The 24,825-nt window shown below is 35.4% G+C and overlaps 1 pseudogene; it reads right to left on the bottom strand.

Annotated features, from left to right (window-relative positions):
- Nucleotides 1-23,438: 23,438 nt before the first annotated feature.
- On the bottom strand, nucleotides 23,439-24,350 carry LOC143671238 (protein SET-like; annotated as a pseudogene).
- Between the last annotated feature and the right edge of the window lie 475 nt (nucleotides 24,351-24,825).

Below are 24,825 nucleotides of genomic sequence, written 5' to 3'. Positions count from 1 at the left end.
TCAGTTATTTAAAAGCTTGATTTTTTAAGAAGAGAAATATTGGAAAATTTTATCAAGTACATTTTTCTATAAATGGGGACATCTTTATTTATAACATGTAAGAGTTTGTATACTGCACTCCAGTGGAAACCATATTCCTCTTTAGAAAAATTTTTTATCCCTTCAGGAATCGATGCCTAAGCAATTAAATTCTTAACATAGAACAGTAAAATAGAAGAATTTAAAAACATCTATTTAATCACAATTTAAAAACAAATGGAAAATGAGGATCTTATTGAAAGCCAAATTTGTTTTTTTCTACACCAAAATAAACACAGATCAAACACTCTGCAAATATTCTGTATACACATACACAAGCAGCAAATATGTGTATTTATATACATATAGGTGAGCATATGCAAGTATACATATGTATATAAATATTTAATCCACACATTAACTCCATTAACTCATTTTTGATGAGCAAAAATATCACAAAGTGCTGAAGTGACTTGTTTAAGGTTATAAAGTTTGCAAATGGAAGAGCCAGAATTTGAATCTGAGAAGTCTGCTTCTATAATACTTATTTAGAAAAAAAATTGGCAATGTTAAAACAAATACTTGCTTTATCTCAAAATACCTGCTTTTAAAGGATATTATGGATATTTCCAGAAGAATTTTATTTTAATTTTTGCTTCTGTTAACTGTGAAGACAGACCCATAGAGCCAGTTTGAACCTATTATGTACCTAGAAAACCCATGTCCTTTAATCCTCATTCGATCTTGCTGGGTGGGATATCTTTGACTGCTTCCATGGAGATGTGACCAACTCTATTGTGGGTGGTAACTTTTTATTAGATGGTTGATGATTTGAAAGGATTATGTGCCCTAGAAAAAACATGTTTTAATCCTGCTCCAATTTTGTGGGAGCAAATGTTTCTTTTAATCCCTATTCAATAATGTAGGTTGGAATCTCTTGATTAGATTATCTCCAGGAAGATATGGCTTAACCAATTGTGGATATTAACTTTGGATTAGACCCACTGTGCTGGTTTGAATCTATGGTGGACCCCAGAAAAGCCATGTCCTTTAATCCTCATTCAATATTGCTGGGTGGAAGCATTTTGATTGTTTCCATGGAGATGTGACCCACCAAATTGTGGGTGGTAACTTTTGATTGGATGATTTCTGTGGAAGTGCATCTCCACCCATTGAAGGTGGAGTTGCTTACTGGAATCCTTTAAAAGAGGAAACATTTTGGAGAGAGTCCCTTTTGGTAGAGCCATGAGAAAGCCAGCAGATGCTACCATGTTCACCATGTGCCTTTCCAGTTGAGAGAGAGACATTGAAATTCGTTGACCTTCTTGAACCAAGGTATCTTTCTCTGGATGCCTTAAATTGGACATTTCTGTAGACTTGTTTTAATTGGGACATTTTCTTGGTCTTAGAACTGTAAACTAGCAACTTATTAAATTCCCCTTTTTAAAAGCCATTCCATTTCTGGCATATTGCATTCCAGCAGCTAGCAAACTAGAACACCCACCCACTCCAAGTGAGTCTTGATTAGCTTACTGGAATCTGTTAAAAGAGGAAGCACCTTGGAAAAAACTTGAGAGCCACAGCAGAGCCATGAGAATCATGAGAGCCCACACAGCCAAAGATATTTGGAGATGAAGAAGGAAAATGCCCCTGGGGGAGCTACATAAAACAAGAAGCCTGGAGAGAAAGCAGGAAAATGTCACAATGTTCACCATGTACCTTTCCAGATGAGAGAGAAACCTTGAACTTCATTTCTTGGGCAAACATAACCTCTTGTTTGTGCCTTTATTTGGAGATTGTTATCGAATTGCTTTAATTGGGACATTGTCACAGCCTCAGAATGATAAACTAGCATCTTAATAAATTCCCTTTTTTTAAAGCCATTCCATTTCTGGTTTATTCCATTCCAGCAGCTAACAACTTAGAATAGGTTTTGGTAAAAAAGAAATGGGGTGCTGCTACAGTTTTAAAATACCACATATGCTGGAGCAGCTTTTTAAATGAATAAGAGGAGGATTCTAGCAGAGTTGTGATGAGCTTGATAGAGAAGGCCTAGAATTTTTTAAGGAGACTGTTAGTAGAAATGTGGACTCTAGAGAAACCTTTGATGAGAGACCAAAATGAGACATGTGTTATTGCAACCTGGAATGAAGGTGTTCCCTGTTCTAAAATGACAGATAATCTGGCAAACTTGACTAGTGGCTTTGGCTGGAAGGCAGGTTTTAAAAGCCATGAACTTGGATATTTAACAGAAGATATTTCCAAATTAAATGTTAAAGGTGTACCCTGGTTTCTCTTGCAGATTATAATGAAATGTGACAGGAGAGAGATAGCTGAGAACTGAACTCTTTGGTACAAAGAAACCAGAAACTGATTATCTGGAAAATTCAGAGCTTCCAGGAAAGGAGACCCCAGAGAATAGTGCCACACAAGAGGATTTAACCAAATGTAGAACCTGCCAGCCAGTTCACAGAAAAATCAAGATCAGAGACAGAGTTTTCCAGGAAGGATTTGTGGAAATTCTGACAAGCATGATCCTTGCTTACTACATGGAAAATCAACAAGAGTGTTGTGGGACCTTTATAAGCAGAACCACAGCCAGCCTTGACCGGGAGGCTCAAAAAAGGGAAAAAGTGAAGGTAAAATGTCTTTCAAGACAGGACCACGGATCTGGAGTCCGAAGTCAAGAAGACTTAGGCATGGAAAATCAACCCACTCAAGTATGTGGAGAAGGCGAGTTTTCCCTGCAGGCAGAGAATGGGCCTTCCACCTCATTGCAGTGGAAGAGTTGTTCCCCCTCAGGCCTTGGAGATAATGGGGCACATTCCTTGGCAATTGGGGAAAACCTGGCTGCCAGTAGATAGAGAGGTTGAACATGTGCCCCAGAGATGGCAGAGAGCCCATGTGCAGCCTTGATGCTTGGAGAGGGTGGAACTGAAAAGAAGGTGGTCTCCCCAATATCCTGAAAGGTTGAATTTGGAGAAAGGTGGGCTGTGCATAGTTCCTTGGAAAGGGTGGGATTGCTGTTTTCTAAAGCTCTGAAGATAAATGACTCTCAGGCTTTGAAATCTAATGGAGTTTGCTCTGCAGGTTTTTGAGACTACTTTGGTCCAGTGGCCCCTGTGTTCCTTCCAATTTCTCTCTATGGAAATGGGGGTATATATCCTATGACTGTCCCTCCTTTGTATGTTGGCAACAGATAACTTGTTCTGAGTTTTACAGGTCCAGAACCAGAGGATAATTTTGCCATAGGACAGACCGTGCCTGTAACAGACTTTAATGAGACTTTATGCTGTTTTTAATCTTGCACAGTATTTAAATTTTTACTGAAGTGGTATAAAGATTTGTTATTATGATAGAGTAAATTTATTTTGTATATGGGAAAAACATATCTTCTTTAGGGTCCCAGAGGGTGGAATGTGCTGACTTGAAAGGACTATATACCCTAGAAAAGTCATGTGTTAACGTTGATCAAATCTTTGAGGGAGCAATCTTTCTTTTAATCCCAATTCAACAATGTAGGGTGGAATCTCTTGATTAGATTATCTTCAGGGAATTGTGACTCACCCAATTGTGGGTATTAACCTTGGATTAGAGGGAGAGGTGACTCCACCCATTTCAGATGGGTCTTGATAAATTTACTGGAATCCTTTAAAAGCAGAAGAACATTGGAAAAAGCTTGACAGCTGCAGCAGAACCATGAGAACCACAAGACCCAGAGTCTTTTGGAGATTAGGAAGGAAAATGCCCTTAGGGAAGCTTCATGATACAAGAAGTCTAGCAGATATCACCAAGTTCACCATGTGTCTTTTCAGTTGAAAGAGATATCCTAAACTTCGTTGGCCTTTCTTGTGTGAATGGAATCTCTTGTTGGTGACTTAATTTGGACATTATTATAGACTTGATTTAATTGGGACATTGTCACAGCCTTAGAACCATAAACTTCAACTTATTAAATTCCCCTTTTTAAAAGCTGTTCCATTTCTGTTACATTGCATTATGGCAGCTAGCAAACTGGAACAGATGGTTTTCATGGAGATGTGTCTTCACCCATTCAAGGTGGGATTCTTTACTGGAGAACCTTTAAGAGGGAATTAGCTTGGGAAAAGCTTTAGAGTCACCAGAGCAACAAAGTCCACACAGCCAGATACTGTTGGAGACAAAGAAAGAAAATGCCACTGTGGTAGCCATCAAATAAACAAGGAGAGAAAGCCAGCAGATGACACTATGTGCCCTTCCAGCTGAGAGGGAAGCCCTAAATATCATTGGCCTACTTGAACTAAGGTATTTTTCCCTAGATGATTAATCTAGACATTTTAATAGTTTTGCATTAATTTGGACACTTTCACAGCCTTAGAACTGTAAACTTGCAATGCAATAATTCCCATTTCTCAAAGCCATTCCATTTCTGGTATATTGCATTCTGGAAGGTTACAAACTAGAACACCCATCATCATGCAGTTTTCAATAGAATATACACATTCAATACCTAGTCTCATATAATATGGTTAATATCCAGCATGGATATTAGGCCTGTCCTTTGATGTCCTTTATTTTTTGTTCATTGTTTCCTTGTATACCTTTTGAAGGATACTTTGGATATTGAATTCTGGAAGGTATACTGTTAAATATATTAAGTGTCAAAATATTCATTAATTTTGGACTTATCGTAAATGTTTCTATATAAAGTTAAATTAATCTCTTGAACTTCTAAATTTTACCTATTTAGTTTTTAAAAGAAATCATATAATATAGCTTTTATATTCAGTCTAATGCAGAGTAATTGAAAAATATAAAGACACTACATTTATAAAAATGATAAGCAACTATTTCTTAGTTAAGAATGAAATATCTAAATGCTTTATTACCTTGTGGATTCTAAAATAACCAAAGACCAGAGAATTTCTCAATGACAGCCCCATTTGTTTAAATTAAAATGACTTCATTGGCCTCATGAAGCACAGCCCATTTTTAGATTGAAATCAGGGGTTTAAATTACAGAGATAAACATTTATTTAAAATCCCTCTAAAAGGACTATATTTTACCAATGATCTAGGGATATTAAAACACGAAAATAAAAGGAAATCTATTCTCCACACTTCATTCATTCTTTAATATAGTTTGTATTCAGTTGACAGATAACTAGAGAGAGAAAAAAAACACATTTCAACACATAGCCACCCATGATTGAATAAATTAGGGTAAGTAATATTTATTTTCAACCAAACAGAGAAGCAAAATTTTGTTGTACATGATTTATATTTTTTAAATCATTACTTAAATAAAGAAAAACTGGTTTGCAGATTCTATCTGACTATCCCAGATAGATTTTTTATTTTAATGTTTTTATTGTAAAAACTTAACATACAAGGACAGGCCATAGTGGCTGAGCAGGCAGAGTTCTTGTCTACCATGCCAGAGACCTGGGTTTAATTCCTGGTGCTTGCCCATGCAAAAAAAAAAGCTTAATATACAAACATAATTCTTGACATACAAACATTCCATACATGGTGTACAATCAATGACTCAAAATATCATCACATAGTTGGAGATTCATCACCAGAACCATTTTTTTGAACATTTGCATCACTCCAGCAAACGAAATAAAAAAGAAAAAAGAAAAACTCATACATGCCATACCCCTCAACCACTCTCTTATTGACAACTAGTGTTTTTGTTTACTCAATTTATTTTAACCTTTGGTCCCCCTATTATTTGTTTATTTTATTCATATTTTTTACTCATCTGTACATATCTTAGATAGAAGGAGCATCAAACACTAGGTTTCCACAATCACACAGTCACATTGCAAAAGCTATTTCATTATATGATCATCTTCAAGAAACAAGTCTACTGGAACATGCCTCTGCAGTTTGGGTACTTCATTTCAACCACTCCAAAATACCATAAACTGAAAAGGGGATATCTATATATGTGTAAGAATAACCTCTAGGTTAACTTCTCAACTCTGTTTGAAATCTCTCAGCCACTGCAATTTTATTTTGTCTCATTTCTCTCTTTCCCCTTTTGGTTGAGGAGGTTTCCTCAATCCCTGATGCCAGATCTTGGGAACTGTGTCCCACATGGTGGTGGGTGGAGGGCAGTGAGTTCACTTGCCTTGTTGGCTTAGAGAGAGTCAGACCACACTTGCACAACAAAAGAGATTCTCTGCGGAGACTCTTAGACCTAATTTTAAGTAGGCTTAGCCTATTTTTTCTAGGGATAAGTTTCATAGGGATGAACCCCAAAATTGAGGGCTTGGCCTATTGATTTGGTTGTCCTCACTGTTTTTGAGAATTTCAGAAATTCTCCAAATGGAGAAGTTGAATACTTCCCCCTTTCTCCTCATTCCCCCTGTGCACTTTGCAAATACTTCTTTATTCACTGTCGAAAGCACTGTGGGATGTATCAGGGCATCACACTAACTTGGACAAACCAACAAAATCTTGCCCTACTTAAGATTCCATGTACTTACGATGTTCAAGTAAACTGACTACAAATAAGTTAAATTAGGAAATGCACTACCCAAAATATAAATTTTGCACCAAATAAACATCTCTCCCTTTAGTCTCACACAGAAGTTGAAGTTTTAAAATATGGATGAAATCATCCTTTACCCAGTCTGCTGATATAGCTTAGTCTTATCAAGATCAGCTTCATTCATATGTTATCTTGATGTCTAATCGCTTTTTCAAATTTTTAAAATTCCTGTATGGGGTACTACTGACTTACATAGTTTCAGAACTCTAACTGAGTTTCAGGTGTCACATAAATACCCAGAGGTTCTGGGGAAGACCATGTTATACACAAACAGCCTAGTATCTGAAAATTTAGAATTAACGACTATGCCTCCTGAATATATGCGACTACTGTAAGACCTTACAATCTAGGAACCTTTAAAATATGCCCCAAGATGATATCCCATGCTTTCAACTTTAGTTCACTTATTTTTTATATTATGCTTAGTCCACGTAATTGAGGCAGGATACTATTTGTCTTTCTGTTCTTGACATTTCATTCAACATACTACTCCTAAAATTCATTCTTCCAGTTGCATGCCTCATAACTTCCTCCTTGTGACCACACAGTAGTCCACTGTATGTATACACCATAGTTTCCCCTTCCATTCCTTAGTCATTGTACCCTTTAACTAACTCCATTCAATGTGGGCCATTAGCATGGCCACCAGAAATACCAGTGTGCAAATGTCCATTCATGTCCCCACACTCAGCTCCTACATGTATATACTGAGCAATGCGGCTTCAGGATCATATGGCAAACCCATCTTTAGCTTCCTGTGGAACCACCACACTGCACTACAAGGGGCTGCACCTCTCATTTCCCTACTGACAGTGAATAGATACATCTCTGTCTCCACATTTTCTCTAGCACTTGTTTCTCTCTGATCATTTTAAATAGCTTTATTCACACATCATGCAATCCAGCTGAGGGGCATAGACATGCCATCACCACCACACTCTTTCTGAAGACATTTCCTTTTCCTTCACTATAGTGGACACTTATAAATGAGTTTTCTGAAGTTGAGAGTGCAGGCAGTGTGAGGCGACTAGACACCCAGGGAAGTACTTAGAGGGAAATTTATGGCAGAAATGATTTTATCAGAAAAGAAGAAAGGTTTAAATTATGTATCTGATCTTTCACCTTAGGAAATTAAAAAGAGAACATAAAAACAAAACCAAAGTAAAAAAATTAAGGAAATAATAAAAATCAGGGCACAAATCAATGAAACAAAAAAACAGAAAATTGGAGAAAATCAATGAAATGAAAAGCTGTTCTTTGAGAAAATCAATAAAACCAACAAAACTACAGCCAGAGTTAACAGTAAAAAAACAGAAAAGATAGCATCTCAGGAATGAGAAAAACGACATTATAGAGTCTGCATATATTAAAATGATAAAAGGGAAGTATTAATATCTAAACTTTTACATTCAACAACTTTGAGGAAATATACAAATTACTTGGGAAAAAGAAACCTTTCAAAGCTCACTCAAAAAAATAGATTACCTGGATATCTCTGCATTAATTAATGAAATTGAATTTATACTAAAAATATCTTCACCAAAAGAAAACTCCAAGACTTGGTGGCTTCACTAGAGAATTCTTCCAAGCACTTCAGGATGAAATAAGAACAGTTCTATACAAATTATGAAAAAAATTGAAGATAAAGGAATATATCACAATTGATTTTTGAGGACAGAATTTATGGTATGGCATCATAAAAAGACAATTCCACCTTATCAATGGACAGGTAAAACATATGGATCAAAAATGAATAAATAATAGGGGTAACAAATGTTGAAATAGATTTAGTAGAGTGAAATGCTGGTGACTGGTGAAGGGGAGGGTTAAGGGGTATGGTATGTATGAATTTTTTTCTGTTGTCTTTTTATTTCTTTTTCTGAATTGATGCAAATGTTCTAAGAAATGATCATGATGATGAATATGCAACTATGTAATGATATTGTGAATTACTGATAAAATATGTAGAATGGAATGATCATATGTTAAGAATGTTTGTGTTTCTTTGTTGTCATATCCTAAAAAAAATTTTAATTAATAAAAAATATTTTAAAAACAGACAATTAATGAAAACTTGCACACTGATATCTTTTATAAACATATGTGTAAGATTTCCTACCAAAAATTTGGCAAGGGCAAGCCATGTTGGCTCTGCAGGCAGAATTCTTCCCTGTCTTGCCAGAGACCCAGGATCAATTCCTGGTGCCTGCCCATGCAAAAAAAATGTTTGGCAAGCCCAATCCAACAACGTATAAAAAAAAATATCTTAGAAATGAGTGTGATATATCTCAGGAATGCAATATTTGTTTATCATTCAAAAATCAATGTGTTATATATATATATATATAAATCCATGAGAATCCACAAGCAAGCTGCTAGAGGTAATAAATTCAACACAATGGTGGGGTACAAGATAAATACAAAAAACATTGGTAGTCTTTCTATATATAAAGCAATGAACAATCCCAAAAGGAAATTATGCAATAAATTCTATTTACAACAGCAACTAAAGGAATGAAATATCTTTCTTTCACAAAGACGTGAAGGAATTGTATGCAGAAAACTACAAAATCATTACTGAAATAAATTAAATAAGACAAATAAATGAAACAAATGGGAAGATATTCCATGCACATGGGTTGGAAGACTTAATATCATGAAGATGTCATTTTTACCTCCCAAAAATCTTCAACTTGAACAAAGTTAAAATTACAGCTGCTTTCTTCATAGAAATGGAAAAAATAATTATCAAATCATAGGGAAGGACAGGAGACCTGAAAAGGAAAAATGAACTTGAAAAAAAGAATGGTAAGTTAGTGGAATTATACTTCCCAATTTCAAAAGTTATTACAAAGTTTCACTAATCAAACAGTCTGGTACTGGAACAAGGACAGACATAAAGACCAATGCAATAGAATTGAGGTCATAGAAATCAAATCACATATCAATGACCAAGAGATTTTGACAAAAGAGTCAAGTCTACTCAAAGGGGAAAGAAAAATCTCTTCAACAAATGGTGCTTGGAAAACTGGATATCCATACGCAGTAAATGTATATAGAACCTAACCTCATATCATATACAAAAATTAACTAAAAATACATCAATGACCTAAATATAAAAACTAAAACTATAAAACCCTTGGATGAAAACAGAAACTATTTCGGAACCTCATGTTAGACAATAGATTTTTAGACTTTACACCAAAAGCAACAATAGAAAAAATAAACTAGACTTCATCAAAATTAAAAATGTTTGTGTATCTAAACACATTATCAATAAAGTGAAAGGACAGCAACAAAATGGGAGGAAATACTTGGAAGACATATATCTGTTAACGGTTTAACATCCAGAATATATAAAGAACTTCTAGAACTCAAAACAAAAAGACCAAAAACCCATTTAAAAATGGATAGAAGACTTGAATAGACATTTCTCCAAAGATAAGCACATGGCAAATAAGCACATGAAAATATGGTCAATATCATTAGCAATTAAGGAATTGAAAATCAAAACCATAATATGATATTTTATGACACAGTGACTTGACTTCAAAACTTATTAATGCTACAGTAATCAATAGTGTGGTATTGGTGACAGACAAATAGATCCATGGAATGGGATAGAGAATCCAGAAACAGATTCACCCATATAAACAACTGATATTAAGCAAAGGTACCTAAGAAATTTGGTTGAGAAAGCGTAGTCTTAAACACATGGTGCAGGGACTCTTGGATATCTACATGCAAAGGAGGGAACTTCAATTCATATTTACACATATATACTTATACAAAAATTAACTCAAAATGGATCATAGACCTAAATGGAATGCCTAAAACTTTAAAATTTATAGAAGAAAACATGTGAGAAAATGTTTTGGACCTTGGATTATATGGTAATGATTTATATGCAATGTCCCCCCCAAAATGTATTTTTAGACTTCATGAAAATTAAGAAATTTAGCTTTTTGAGAGACTGTTAAAAGAATAAGACAAATTATGGATAAGAGAAAATGTTTGCAAATGTCATATCTGATAATGGGCTTAAATTCAAAATTTATGAATAACTGTAAAAACTAAATAATATGAAAACAAAAAAATACCTAATTTTAAAAAATGGGAAAATAATTTCAATATACCAAAGAAGGTATATAAATGGCAATTAAGCAAATTAAAAAGATGCACATCACTAGTCATTAGGGAAATGCAAAAAAAATCACAATGTAGAATACTTAAAATTATAAAGACTGCTTTTTAAGAATATTAACCAGTTTCATTCCCCTACACCAAATGGTCAACATCCTTTTCAAGCTTGAAGTTAAAATGGTCATTGCCCAGATTACCCTTAGGATTGAGAGAATGATCAAATGAGAGGGAGAACGTATAACTGAGAAATTAAGTTTTAGCAAAGGATTGTGACTATTGGCTCATTGTATAGATATTTCTTTTCAGTTTCTAGTGTAATAGAATAACTAGAAGGACATACCTGCAACTGTTGAACTGTAATCAAGTAGCCTTGATCTTTGATAATGGTTATATAACTATATAGCTTTTATCATGTTACCATGTGATTGTAAAAACCTTGTGAATGACATACCCCTTATCAAGTGTATGGGTACATGAATGATAAACAAAGACAAAATAAATTATACTGTCCATCCCAGGCATTGGTGAGGATATGGAGCAAATGGAACTCTCATACATTGCTGATGAGAATGTATATTTGAACAAACATTTTGGAAGACACTTTAGCCATTTCTGAAAAAAAGTTAAACATACTCCTATTTTGTGACACATTCATTCCACTCTTAGTCATTTACCCAAGAGAACTAAAATTTTGTATCCTTAAAGAGTCATGTTCAGATATGTTCATAGCAACTTTCTTTATAATGGGTGAAGTCTGGAAACATTGCAGATAACCATCAATCAGAGAATAGATAAACAGATTATGGTAAATCAATGCAATAGACCATTACTTCTCAGTTATATTAATGAACAACAAGGATGAATGTCAAAATAATTATCTTGCTGAAAACGCCAGACAAAAAACATGCATACTGTATGAATACATTTACATAAAGCTTAGAAAATGCAAAATAAGCTATTGTGATAATAGAAAGCAAATAGGTGCTTTCCTGAGGGAGGACAATGTGGGGGAGTGGGAACAAATGTTCACAACAAGACATGTAGAAATTGTTTGGGGTTTAGATAGCTTCACTATATTAATTGTGGTGATGTTTCATGTGTATATACATATGGCTCAATTTAATACATCATTTGCTTTAAATATATGCAATTTATTTTTGTAAATTATCCCTCAAATCTGTTTAACAAAAAAAGGCTTTTATACAAGGGAATCTGATATGCTACATTTTATTTTTTAATGATAAAAAATCATTGAGGTTGATAAAAAAAATTTTTATCAACCTCACAATTTGGCATTGTAAAAGGGCCTAAATCTTTGCAAACAGTAGGCGTTAAATGCACTATTTCCTGACTTTATATGATTCAATGAACTTTTTTTTTTCCTTTTCATTTTTTCAATTACCTAGAATGTGCTCAGCCTTGTAGCTGCCATAGTTGTATGGAAGAAAAGTCTAAAACATTTTCTCTGCTCTCGAGAAACTTTCATATATAACAAATCATATATTTGTTATATATGTTACAAATACATATGTAAAGAAAAATAAATAAACATAAGAATGTATGTTTTCTGACAAATTCTGTATTAAATATTATAGTGAGATTTGAGTTCTGAGGAGGGAAAGATCAGTATATATGTCACAATAGATTATGAAAATTTGAAAAGGAAATTGAGTATCACATATTTTATATCATACTGTCTCTTCCTTCTTAACCAATCTATATCTTTCTTAAAAATCTGGTTTTAAAATCATCTCTTACATAAAACCTTTATGGATTAATCTCCTCTCATTATCAGGATTTAGCACATATCCTCTCTAGAATGTTAAACTCAGTTTATCTAAATTAATCTCCTCTGTTACAGCATTACATCTCTAATGTAAATCAACTGTGGCCAGGGACCTTATTTTCTATTCCTTTTGTACTCCTTGCTTAAATCAGGGTTCCATGAATATTAAGCATTTAAATAGTAATATTATCTGGCAAACATTAAATTTAATACATGCTGTGAATAAGATAAATTTAAAATGGATAAATAAGGTTTACTATTTTCTACCTGAATTCTGCAATTATAAATTCTGTTTAAAAAAATACCCTGTTAATCTAGTTACAGTGAAATTACTACCATTTGCTAATTATCTGCTAAATATGTAAAAACTAAGATCACTTAAATTTCTCGAAGAAAATGACAATATTCAGCATAAAGAGATTTATATAAGTAAGAAAAATTTAGAAAGCAAATAAATGTTTTTCTTACTAGTATTTCAGTACTTTAGAAAAGAGCATTTGTTTATTGATATCACAGATTGGCATCACTCAACAATAAGAACATTCAGGTTTTACTTATGTCTGGCATCAAAAGAAGCACACAAGTTGTGGGATCTCTGAGCTTTTAAATCAAGCTTCTGGTTGCTTCTTAAAGTATCACTGTCACCATTCACTTTTGATACATTTTGTCTTTCAGTGAAAAAAAGAAATATGTAACATTAATTATTGTTTCTTATTTACAAATATCCTAAGTTATGGAACTAAAGGATATAATTTATCATTATTGTGTGCTATTATAAAATATTATGCTTATTAATATGTATTCAATTGTGTTTATAGTCCAATGATTCTCAAACTGTTATTCCCAGAATAGCAGCAGAAGCAGAAGCATCACTTGGGAACTGGATAGAAATGAAAACTCTAAGGCCCCAACCCAGACTGATTGAATCAGAAACTCCATTGATGGGCACCAGTCATCCAGGTGATTCTGATGCACATTACATTTGACAGTCAATAGGTTAGATGAAGATAAATTGAACAACTTGGGTTTATGTCTAGGCATTCAGAGGCATTTAACCAATAAGAAATGCTGCCACATTAAATCCCAGGTTAAGAAAGGGTGAGGGTAGAAGTATCTCTGCAATATGTACATGAGAGGGCAGCAAAGGGTATTTGTTTAGTGTTCTTGATCTTGCTTGAAACTACTTGAGTTTAATGCCCAGCCTCCCAATGAGTTAGTAATAAGAGCTTAAGCAAGTAATTTAAAATTTCTGTAACTCAAGTTTCAACATATGTAAAATGAGAATGATGACACTAGTGCCTGATGAGTAATAGCATTGTTGAGTATTGTTTAGGTTAATACAGATGTCATATTTGAATTTAAGGAGATAAATCCTAAGCCTTTGCATGAAATTATTTTTCTTTTTGCTTTCTTCTCACTTATGCTACATAGCTGACATGGGATATATATTGTGTTTGAATCATGTCATGATTAAATCATTCTCACCTGTTTGAGAAAGCATATTGTCCTGAAGGATTAATGTTTTATCAAGCATGCAATTTCCAGATGATTGCTTTGGAATGATTTTTCACTTTTCAGAGAGTAGTTTGAAGTGAATTTCCTAGTATAAAGCCCTGTGTAGCTACAAAAGAGAAGATATGAAAAAAACTCACTTTGAGATCTTTCCTGGGAGAAGAAGGGCATAGAGAAAGTTTGACAGTTTGATTAGAGGTGGTAGCCAGCCAGCATAGAGCACTTCTTTAGTTATAGGTGACAATTTTCCCACTTTCTTTCTGTTCCATTCAGTCTTCTGTACCAATTCAGCATTTACAAATTAATCTTTGATATTTCTAGAAAATAAAGTTCAATTAAGAAAGATATATTTATTAACATCTTTAATGACATAGAAGTACTTTACCTTCACAGAAAAGTAGCATAGAATTAATATCAATTAATAAATTGACATTTTTATATGCTATTTGGTAGGGTCATATTCATTCTTTTTCCATGTGAGTCTCCTGTTATTGCAGCACCATTTGTTGACTTTTTGTCTCTTTGCTTATTTTCTTTGTTTGTTTTGAGGGAAGTGCATGGACTGGGAATCACACCTGGGTCTCTCGCAGTGCAAGTGAGAATTCTGCCTCTAAAATACCGTTGCACCCCATTAAGTTTAAATTTTCAATCAGGATCTACTTCAACTTTGTGTTTTTGTATTTCAAATCCATCATAAAGCTTCAGTTTGCATTTGAAGCTCAGGAAATAGAGTGTGCTTTCAGAAAATTTTGTTCTGTCTCTCAGGGTCCTGAGCTTAGAGACAACCAGTTGCAGTTAAGGAGAAAAAAACTTATTCTGATATGTTATAACCTACACCATTCTTTAGAAATCAATCAAATGCACTTAAAAATTTAGATTCACTTTGAGAATGGGTTTTCACCTTACCCTTTAGTAGAGCAGCTAACAATGAAGGGTGGGGAAAGAGGCAATACATCTTAAACCTGTCGTTTTAATTTTAAATTTCATTTCAGAATCATTCATAATGAACTTGAACATCAGGGAACATACACGGAGTATTTCATCAAAAGCTTATTTATTTTCATCAAATAATATAACAGTTAGAGACTTTTCTGACTTTAGAAAAAAGAGAATCACATTAAATAAGATCTTGTATGCTATCACCCTACTCTAGTTTCAAAATATTATCTGATGGATATTTGCAGTTGAATGTTTAAAAAATTCCACTGTCTGTGCATTTAATAATTCAAAAAATTAAGTGACTCTTAATTAAGAAATCTAGATTGTTGGAAAATGGCAGGAAAGGGAGCCCCAGGACTCAGTCCTTCCACCAGAACAATCATTAAACAGACAGAAGCTGCCTGAAACAACTTCTTTGAACCTCTGGAGGTCAGGAGAACATTGTAAAGCATCCAGGAAAGAGTGGAAGAAGAGGCTGGTAACTTATATAGTGAAGAACAATAGATTGCTTTCTCCATGTAGTGGCTACAGAGGCCCATCCTTCACTGTTGTGGCAGTCTACCACAGAGTTCAGCCTCTAACTAGCTTGCTGGTGATAGAAAGGGACATAAAAATCCTCTTCCCCAAGATCAGGGGAAGGCACAGCTAATCACTAGTCATGACTTTTGATTAGAACTTTTGATCGTGGAGGGCCTGGCTCTGACAGAAGACTTTGTTTCAAACCACCCCGGACAGGGGCAGCTGTGGTGGAGACTTAAGGATGTTGTTACTCATGTCTGTGGGGGTAGTTATTTTGGGGGCAGACCAAGAAACCTCAACTTTGTGGCCCATGCTAGAAACTCTTGGGGCCCTTCCTGGTTCCCTACAGGTCAGTGTGGAATCAATCAGAGCCCCTTTGTGGGTCCTTGACCATGTTTTAACTAGGAAAGACTGATTTAGGAAAGTACTCTTCAGTGTGTTCCATCTTCCAAAATTTGCCCTCCAGGCAAAAGCAGCTTAAGACGATGAAAGAAGTACAAGAAACTATAAGGGTAGACAGCTTGGAGCAAAGGCTTGATGGTCTCAAACATTAGGGAGAAAGAGGTCTGTATCCTGGGAAACAGAGGGGACAACCAAACTCCTCTCAACACGGTAACTCAAAAGCAGCTAACAAGCAAAAGCCCCTGTCAAGACAGATGCCCAGAAAGGCAGGTAAATCCCTGCATGCTGCATTCACCTTGACAGGAGGCTGAAGCTCAAGAAAATCTCTGTCTTATTAACAACAGATTAAAAAACCAAGAAACACAAATCTCAGGGAATAAATCCCAGAGTTAACATTTTTAAATATTAAGATGTACAGTGTGCAATAAAAGAGTACAAGACAAAGAAATAGGAAATGATAGCCCATCCACAAGAAAAGGATAAAAATACAGAAAATGCAGTGAAGAAGATGAGAATGTGGACATACTGAACAAAACCATAAAATATGATCTTAAAAATTCTCAAGCCCATGAAAGAACTAAATGATATCTTGAAAACATTGAATGAGCAATATGAGAATTTTAGTATAGAGATAGAAATCTTAAAAAGGATGACTTTGGCATGATGGAAAGTTCTGCATCTCAGTTGGGCTGCTGTTTGAATGAATCTGTACATGTGATAAAATGGTCTGGAACTATGCACATACATTGCACCAATGTTGATTTCCTGGTTTGGATGTTGTACTATAATTATGAAAGATGTAACCATTGGGGGAAACTGGGTGAAGAGTACACAGGATCTTTCTATACTGTCTTTGCAACTTCCACTCAATCTATAATTATTTCAAAATAAAAAACTTAAGAGATAAAAAAAAAAAAGGAGCCAAACAGAGCTCATAATTTGAAGAGCACAATACCTGAGATGAAAAATGCCCACGTAAGTTTTCAAGAGCATATCAGAGCTGGCATAAGAAAGAATCAGTGAACTCAAAAGTCAAGACACTTCAAAGAGTCAGTGGGAGGAGCAGAAAGAAAAAATAATTTGTTTTTTTAACTTTAATTTCAAATTAAATAAAAATTTAATTTATGTTTAAAGATTATGGCTTATTGTTAATTTCCTTTAAGTAAATTTTGAAGGGGGGCTACTAACTTAAAAATTCCCAAATGTTTTAAAGTATTAGAAAGCATAGCCCAGGGAGACAAAACATTTAAATTTAAAACACTCTGCGTACAAACAGATAAGAAATTAGTAACTTTAAATTTATCAAGAATAGTTCTAATGAAGCATTATAATATTTAGAAGAATATACTCCACATTTTCTGCACAAATTTTTTTAAAACTTGTCTTATTGACCTTCACCACTATGAAGCCATGCTGAAATATGAACCCTGTTTATAGCACCAATTTTGTGCATGAAAGACAACAAGATATTTGTGGCCATTTGATTTATAGATTTGGATTCACAGACAACATAGACCTCAGTGACATAAAACGGATTTTCTTGGGAAAATAATTAAAGAAAATAATTAAAAGAATCTTTAAAAATAAAGTATAGTTATATCACCAGATGAGATGGCATCAACACCTGAAGAAAGGTGCTGGAGAGTTTCAGAAGCAGCATTTTATTTCTCATTAGTAAAAATCTATAGCGATTTTGGGGACAGCATTCAGAGTCTCCTTAGCTAAGATACATAGCAGAGCATAAGATTTTAATAGGATGCTCTCCCTCTCTCATAAGATTCTTTTATCTTTCCCCGGTTTTATAATATCTTCACATAATAGTGGCCAAATTCCAATTAGCTTATGTGACTGGGCCCAGTTTGGTGCTCCAGGAACTGGCTAGGGACCAAGAGGAGCTTCCTGGTGCCTAGATATTTTTATTAAAGTACACCTCCTTCTGGGTGGATATCCAGTCCTCCCAGCTAGAGTGTACATTTTAACTGTTTTTTGTTTGTTTTTTTGTTTGTTTGTTTGTTTGTTTTCCACCAAGATCATGCAATGGCAACATTAATGGTACAGAACAGACTCTCTTTATGAGATAAATCTTAAAACCTTTACACAAATGTTTTCCTCTTACTCTGAAATGTGAGAAATTTAGTTTATAAGACAGAGTAATGATAAGCCATAATACAAGAGAATTTTTTATCCTTCTTAAAAGTGGTTTATTTTAATGTATACAGTTTCCTAAGTCAATCAGGGGTCAACTTGTTTTCCCAGTCAGTAGTAAAGCTTTCTTCAAGTTAGAAATAATGCACTGCAACAGTGTCTTACTGACTTCCCCCTCACATCTGTGGCACCAATGATTAGTGGGAGGGCTTACAGACAAACAACAAAGGGTTTTGTACAAACTGTCACTTCAGTCTGGCCCCTCCCCTCTGGGGACGCTGGGTGTCTCTTGGCTTTTGTGGTGTGGCATAAACCCCCAGCCAGCCTCCTTTCAGGGTTTCTCACCCTGAGCCATATGAGGATCACCATGAACTTGCAGAATCTGAACTCATTCATGGTCTGGTGCATGGCCCAGAAGTTCCTTTCATTCATGCAATTCCACACACACTCTAACACCCTTTCCATAACACCCTTCCCAGAACCGAACCTGAAAACTTCCATTTCCCCTGGTTCTCCAACTGGAGACTGGTACTTGGATAACCTGTGGGAATTGATCAGGCTCCCCTTCCACTCAGGCTCCTCTAACCTTTTACGAGTGGGCTGAAATTGATGTACCTGGATGCCTACCAGACAGATGGGTGGTGCTCCCAGAAACCTGGTTCCAGAAACTGTCCCAGATCCATTTGTGGCTCCAGCAGTGACCAGTGCCCTATCCGGGGAGGTCAGGAATCCGAGAGATGGGTAAACATCCCACTGCCAGAACCAGATTCCATCGGGTCTCTGGTCTGGGCACTGCCACCACTGTGGGCGAGGGAGCTGTTAATACATCAGCTTTCTACCCTGGATGAGCCCCCAGAAATGCAGTGTGAAAACCAACAATGAGATTGCAAGCCTCTAGGAATGTTCTGCAAAATTATAACAGGCTGAGACTAAGGATCTGTAGTTTCAGGAAGCAGGTTTTATTTTCTCTGGCCACTGGGCTCAGCTGAGTAGCCTCTGAAAGTCTGAGCCCTGAAGAGAAAGTTAACATCAGTTTTTATAGACAGGATGACATGTTAAAGACAAGGTAAATGATTGGCTGGTTTCAGCTGAGAATGGCCCAAAGCTGAACCATTAAGATAAGACCCCAGGAATGTCTTATCTTTCCTACTTGCAGTTTCACCAGTTCCTGAAGTCTAGGGGAGGAGGTTTCTATCTCAGGAATGTGTCTTATCTCACTTGTCTGCAGGTTTACCCATTCGTGAAGGTCAGGAGAGGGTTTTGGGGATTTTCCTCAGAGAGCACAGCTGAACCAGAAAGGGGGAAGGCCTGCCTGCTACATTATAATAAAATTAAAAATCACCTCTTACTATTGTAAGCAAAATTTTAGCTCTTGCTATCAAAAGTAAAAATAATAAATAAGTTTGATTGGGGAGAGTTGCCTTTTATAACTGAGGTAATGTCTGTTTATTTTATTGCCATCTTAACAAACAATCTTTGGAGCAGGCAAGCTTCTCCCCCCTCTTCTTCTGGTTCAGCTGCCTCCTCTGAGGAAAATCCCAAACCCTCTACCCTAGCCTTTAGGAATGGGTAAAACTGCAAGTAGGCAAGATAAAGCACATTCCTGGGATAGTGGCCCCTCCCCTTGCCTTGAGGAATGAGTGAAATTGCAAGTAGGCAGGATAAGATATTCCTGAGGTGGAACCCCTCCCTTAACAGCTCATATGCTTCTGTAACCCAGCCTAGCACCTTTCTCAACTTAAACCAGTCAATCATTTACCTTGTATTTAACATGTCATCCTGTCTATAAAAACTGATGCTGACCTTTTATTCGGGGCTCAGACTTTCAGAGGCTACTCAGCTGAGCCCTATGGCCATAGAAAATAAAACCTACTTCCTGAAACTTCCGAGTCTCAGCTCACTTTGTTCTATTTCTATATACCATTCCAGGAGGCTTAAAGCCTTGTCCATTTTTTTGTGCAACACCATATTGGTATCATTTCCATAATCACTGAGTAAGAAAATTAAATAATTTAAGCCATATATTTTTCAACCTAATAGGGTAAACATAGCCAAATAAGGAATATGGCCCAGGGTATCTTGCTATGAATTACTCTGTAGTAGGGTCTTTGGACATGGCAGTCCCCTATTTGTCTGCTTAAATGAAATTCCATTTTAGCAGAGCATTTTTAATTATCCAGAGATAGTCTATATAAAGATGCTCACTCTAGGTGATTCAGGGTCCGTAATGGAAACTGTCATTTTAAGAAAAGAGGTAGTGGAAAATACACCCTTATGCAGAGACTGTGGCTCCTAGGGGACAGTTAAACTGTAGTAAGTACTAAGTGCCAAAAAAAAAAAAAACAGCAACTCAGGCTGGAGCAAATTTAGAAAACACACTCTGTTCTCAGTAATGAATAATCAGGTTTTTGCTGAATGAATCACAGAAAGCTCCATGTGCTAGATTTCTCTCAAAACACATGATGGGACAGTAATTAAAATTCCAAATTGCATCTTTCTTTTATTACAAGTATACAGTTGAGTGTAATTATCAAGAGTATTAGAAGGAATCTTTTCAAAAATACATATTGATCTTCTAATATTGTCTGTGCCATTAATTCTTGTAGTTGAGGATATATGTAATTCTTTATCCCCTTTACTGAATTTGGAAATATATATATATTAATTTAATGCTTCTGTTTCACTCTATTAATTTCATTGGCAGTAAATTTGCTTTCTTTATTTTTATTTTGTAGCATTTCAATTTCTTACGTGTTTTTTTATACTTCAGAAAATTTTAGATATTGAAAGTTAATTCATACAGTTGTGTTTTATCTTTCTCTTTTTCTGGCAGATAGAATTATGGTCACAGGCAGTGATGGTAGGGAAGAAACAAGAGAGACAGAAGGGAAAGTGAGAACTTTGGGTCATGTTTAGTGTGTATAACAGATTAGAATTGGTGATGTTTTGTTTATGAGGACAAGGAATACAAAAAGGCTGTAAAACAGGAAATACAAGAGGAGTAGCTATTTTGGGGAAATGTCAATACAGGTTCTGTTTTTGGATATATTGATTTTGAAAAGTCTATCAGCAGTAAGTTGGAAGTTACCAGAAAAAAAATTGAAAAATATTCTAAATTCCAGGAGAGGAATCTGACTAGATTAAAGGTAGAGATTTAGAAATAATTGGATAGAGGTGATAATTGAAGTTGTGGAGTAAATATTCTAAAGGTTCTTTCTATATAGAGTAATTTATGTATTCAACAAATCATTTTGGGTGTCTACTATGTGTCAAGCACATACAGGCATACCTTCACTTATTACACTATGCATTATTGTGCCTTGCATATATGGTATTTTTTTTACAAATTGAAGATTTTTAGCAACCCTGCCTTGTGCAAATCTATCTGTGCAATTTTTCAAAAAGCATGTACTAACTTTGTGTTTCTGTGCCACATTTTGGAACTTTTCAAAGTATTTCAAATTTGTCATTATTATATCCATTATTGTGATCTTTGACCAGTAATCTATGGTGTTACTGTTGTAAATATTTTGGAGCACCATGAAATGTACTGATATAATATAGTGAACATAATCAACAAATGTGGTCTGCTCTGACTGCTCCACTGGCAGGCTATTCTCCCATCTCTCTTTCTCTCCTCAGTCCTCCATAGTTCCTGAGTAATAACAATATAGAAATTAACCAATTAATAACCCTGTAATTGCTCCTAAGTGTTCAAGTGAAAGGAAGAGTCACACATCTCTCACATTAGATCAAAAGCTAGAAATAATTAAGCTTAGTGAAGAAGGCACATTGAAAGTTGAATAAAGCTAGGCTTCTTGCACCAAAGAGCTAAGTTATGAAGACAAAGCAAAAGTTTCGGATGGACACTTCAGTGAACACACAAATAATAGGAAAGTGAAACAGTCTTATTGTTGAAATGAAAAGTTTTAGTGTTCTGGATAAATGAGCAAATCAGCCACAGCATTCCCTTAAGCCAAAGCCTAGTCCAGAGGAAAGCCCGAACTGTCTCTAATTCTATGAAGGCTGGGAGGTGAGAAAGCTTCAGAAGACTAGTTTGAAGCTAACTGAGGTTGGTTCATAAAGATTTAAGGGAAGAAGCCCTCTCCATACATAAAAGTGCAAAGTGAAGTAACAGATACAGATACAGAAGCTGCAGAAAGTTATCCAGAAAATTTAGCTAAGATAATGGATGAAGGTGGTTACACTAAAGAACAGATTTTCAGTATAGATGAAACATTAAAATGGAAAGAGATGTCATCTAGAACTTTCATAGCTAAAGAGAAGTCAGTGCCTCACTTCAAATCTTCGAAGGGCAGGCTGACTCTATTTAGGAGGTAATGCAGCTGGTGACTTTGTGTTGAAACTAATGCTCACTTACCATTTCAAAATTCCTAGGGCCCTTAAGAATTATGCTAAATTTGCTCTGCCTGAGCTCTACATATGGAACCACAAAGCCTGAGTGACAGCAAATCTGTTTACCACATGTTTTACTGAATAGTTAAAATACAGTTGAGACCCACTGTTCAGAACAAAAAGTTTCCTTAAAAATATTACTGCTTATTGACCATGTATTGGATAACCCAAGAGCTCTGATGAAGTTGTTCAATAAGATGAATGTTTTTCTCCTTTGTACACATTTAGTTTTATTGTGACAAAGCAACTTGAACACTTTTAAAGTTTAAAACTGAACATCATCTTTCCAGTGAAGCAAAAAGAAAATTTTAAACTAAACAGAAACAAAAGTACAATACAGAATGTCAATTCCAAATAAAATCCTATAGGTTCAGCTGATTCTCCCACCAAGTAGCAGGGCTTAAGTCATCATTAGGAGAGAACTTTATTTTAAAAGTGTCATCTTAAACTGCAAGGATGCCCAATAAACATCACAATTAAACATGCCAAAGGAGAAGCCATTTTGTCAAAATGCCCACTTAACCCACCCAAATATCTCAAACCCACCCTTTGCTGACCTTCTGTAACCCCATTTTTAAGTTTTCTTTTATTTTTTTAAAAAGAGAAAGTAGACAGGTACATGTTGGTAAATGCTGACTGTCCATATTCGCATAGAGACACAGTGTAACCTCTGAGCCCAATATACAAAGAAAGAAGGAAAAAAGCTAGAATTCTATGCACTATTACCCAGGGGCCTAGCCCCCTCCAGCTCCCAGTAGAGCAAAGGCAGCAGAAGGTTTTACCTATTTTCCCACAGAGCACAGGGGTGTCTTGATTCCATAAAGCTTTACAGAAAGGCATAAAAATGAATTTGAAACAAAAACAGGTATAGATTATTTTCCCACTGTATTCTGCACAGGATATTTCCCTCAAAATAAGTTGAGAGCCATTGTATAAAGGAGAGAAAAGAGACCTCAAAAGCAGGGTGACTGGACACAAGAGGCAAAAAAAAAAAAAAAGTACTGCCACTTGCTCCCAGGGACTGGAGAAAATTAAAAAGGGAAGGTTGGAATCCATCAGTGTTCTATTAGTCATTTTCTCCTTCATCCTCTTTCTCCTTCCTCTCCCTCATCATCATCTTCATCTTCTCCTTCATCCCCATCTCTGTTTTCATCAATACCTTTCAATCTTTCATCATCATCATCATTTTTTCTTCTTCTTCTCTTTCTCTTTCTTCATCATCCATATTAGAAATCAAATGGTACTGTAATGGATTTGGACAAATGTCTTCTTTGATGACCTCTCCTAACTCATCTGTACCTGCATCAGAATGGTCAGTAACCAGGTAAAGGAGCTCTCTGGTTCATCATGCTGCCTCTTCCTGATGAAATTATTCTGTGTTTGATTTGAACATTTCATCAAATCCTTTCAAGAATTCCATCTGATTTCTATTGAATTTGAGGATGTATCACCACACTCATTCAGATGAAATTCTTTGGACAGAACTTTATTTTTAAAGTAAGGATTTCCATCAAAATAAAAATCTATTCTGTAGCCAGATTTAATATCTTCAAATTCTGTCACTTCAACTCTTGTCAAATAATGCAGTGCCTCTTCATCCTTCTCCCCAAGCCATACAGACACTTGTGGATGGTTGACAAATGTTACCACAAAATTGGGGATTTTGGTGATTAATTCTGATCTCTTCTGAAAGTATGGTTGGCAGAGTTTATTGTATTTCAGTTTTACCTTCAAAATCTCCTCACTGGCTTGTTCATTAAGTCTGTCTATTTTATTTCATACTTCATCAATGTGCTCAAGAGCTTCCTGCTGTTCTTTTTCTCCTTTTGGCCAGTCCAGAGCAGCCAATGTTTTCTCTAGCCTGGGGGCAGGCAGCAGCTTTACTTTTTTTGTTTGAGGCAGGAGTGAAGACTGGCATTTAAGGGCCATGTTTTTAATTTCAATAACCAGAGTTAAAGAGGAGTGTTTGCCTGGGAGAAGCTCAGAGAACTGATGAGTTGAATGTTTTCATGCCTGCTAATACAATATCCACTATGCAAGCCATGGATCAATTAGTCATTTAAACATTTAAGTCTTATTATTTAAGAAATATATTTAGTAAGTCTATAGTTGGAATAGATAGTGGTTATTCTTATGAACCTGGGTAAATAAACGGAAAACTTTCTAGAAAATATTTACCTTTCTAGATAACATTAAGAACAGTTATGATTCATGGGAGGAGGTCAAAATATCAACAATAACAGGTGTTTATAAGAAATTAATTCTGACCCTCATGGATGGCATTGAGGGATTCAAGACATGAGTAGAAGAAGTAGCTGTAGATATCGTGGAAACAGCAATAGAACTGGAATTAGAAGTGGAAGCTGATGGTGTGAATGAATTGCTGCAATATCATGATAAAACT

Source organism: Tamandua tetradactyla, chromosome X (genome assembly GCF_023851605.1).
Source record: "Tamandua tetradactyla isolate mTamTet1 chromosome X, mTamTet1.pri, whole genome shotgun sequence".
Taxonomy (NCBI): Eukaryota; Metazoa; Chordata; class Mammalia; order Pilosa; family Myrmecophagidae; genus Tamandua; species Tamandua tetradactyla.
Note: the sequence above shows the minus strand (reverse complement) of the source record. Positions and strands in the feature narration are given on the sequence as shown.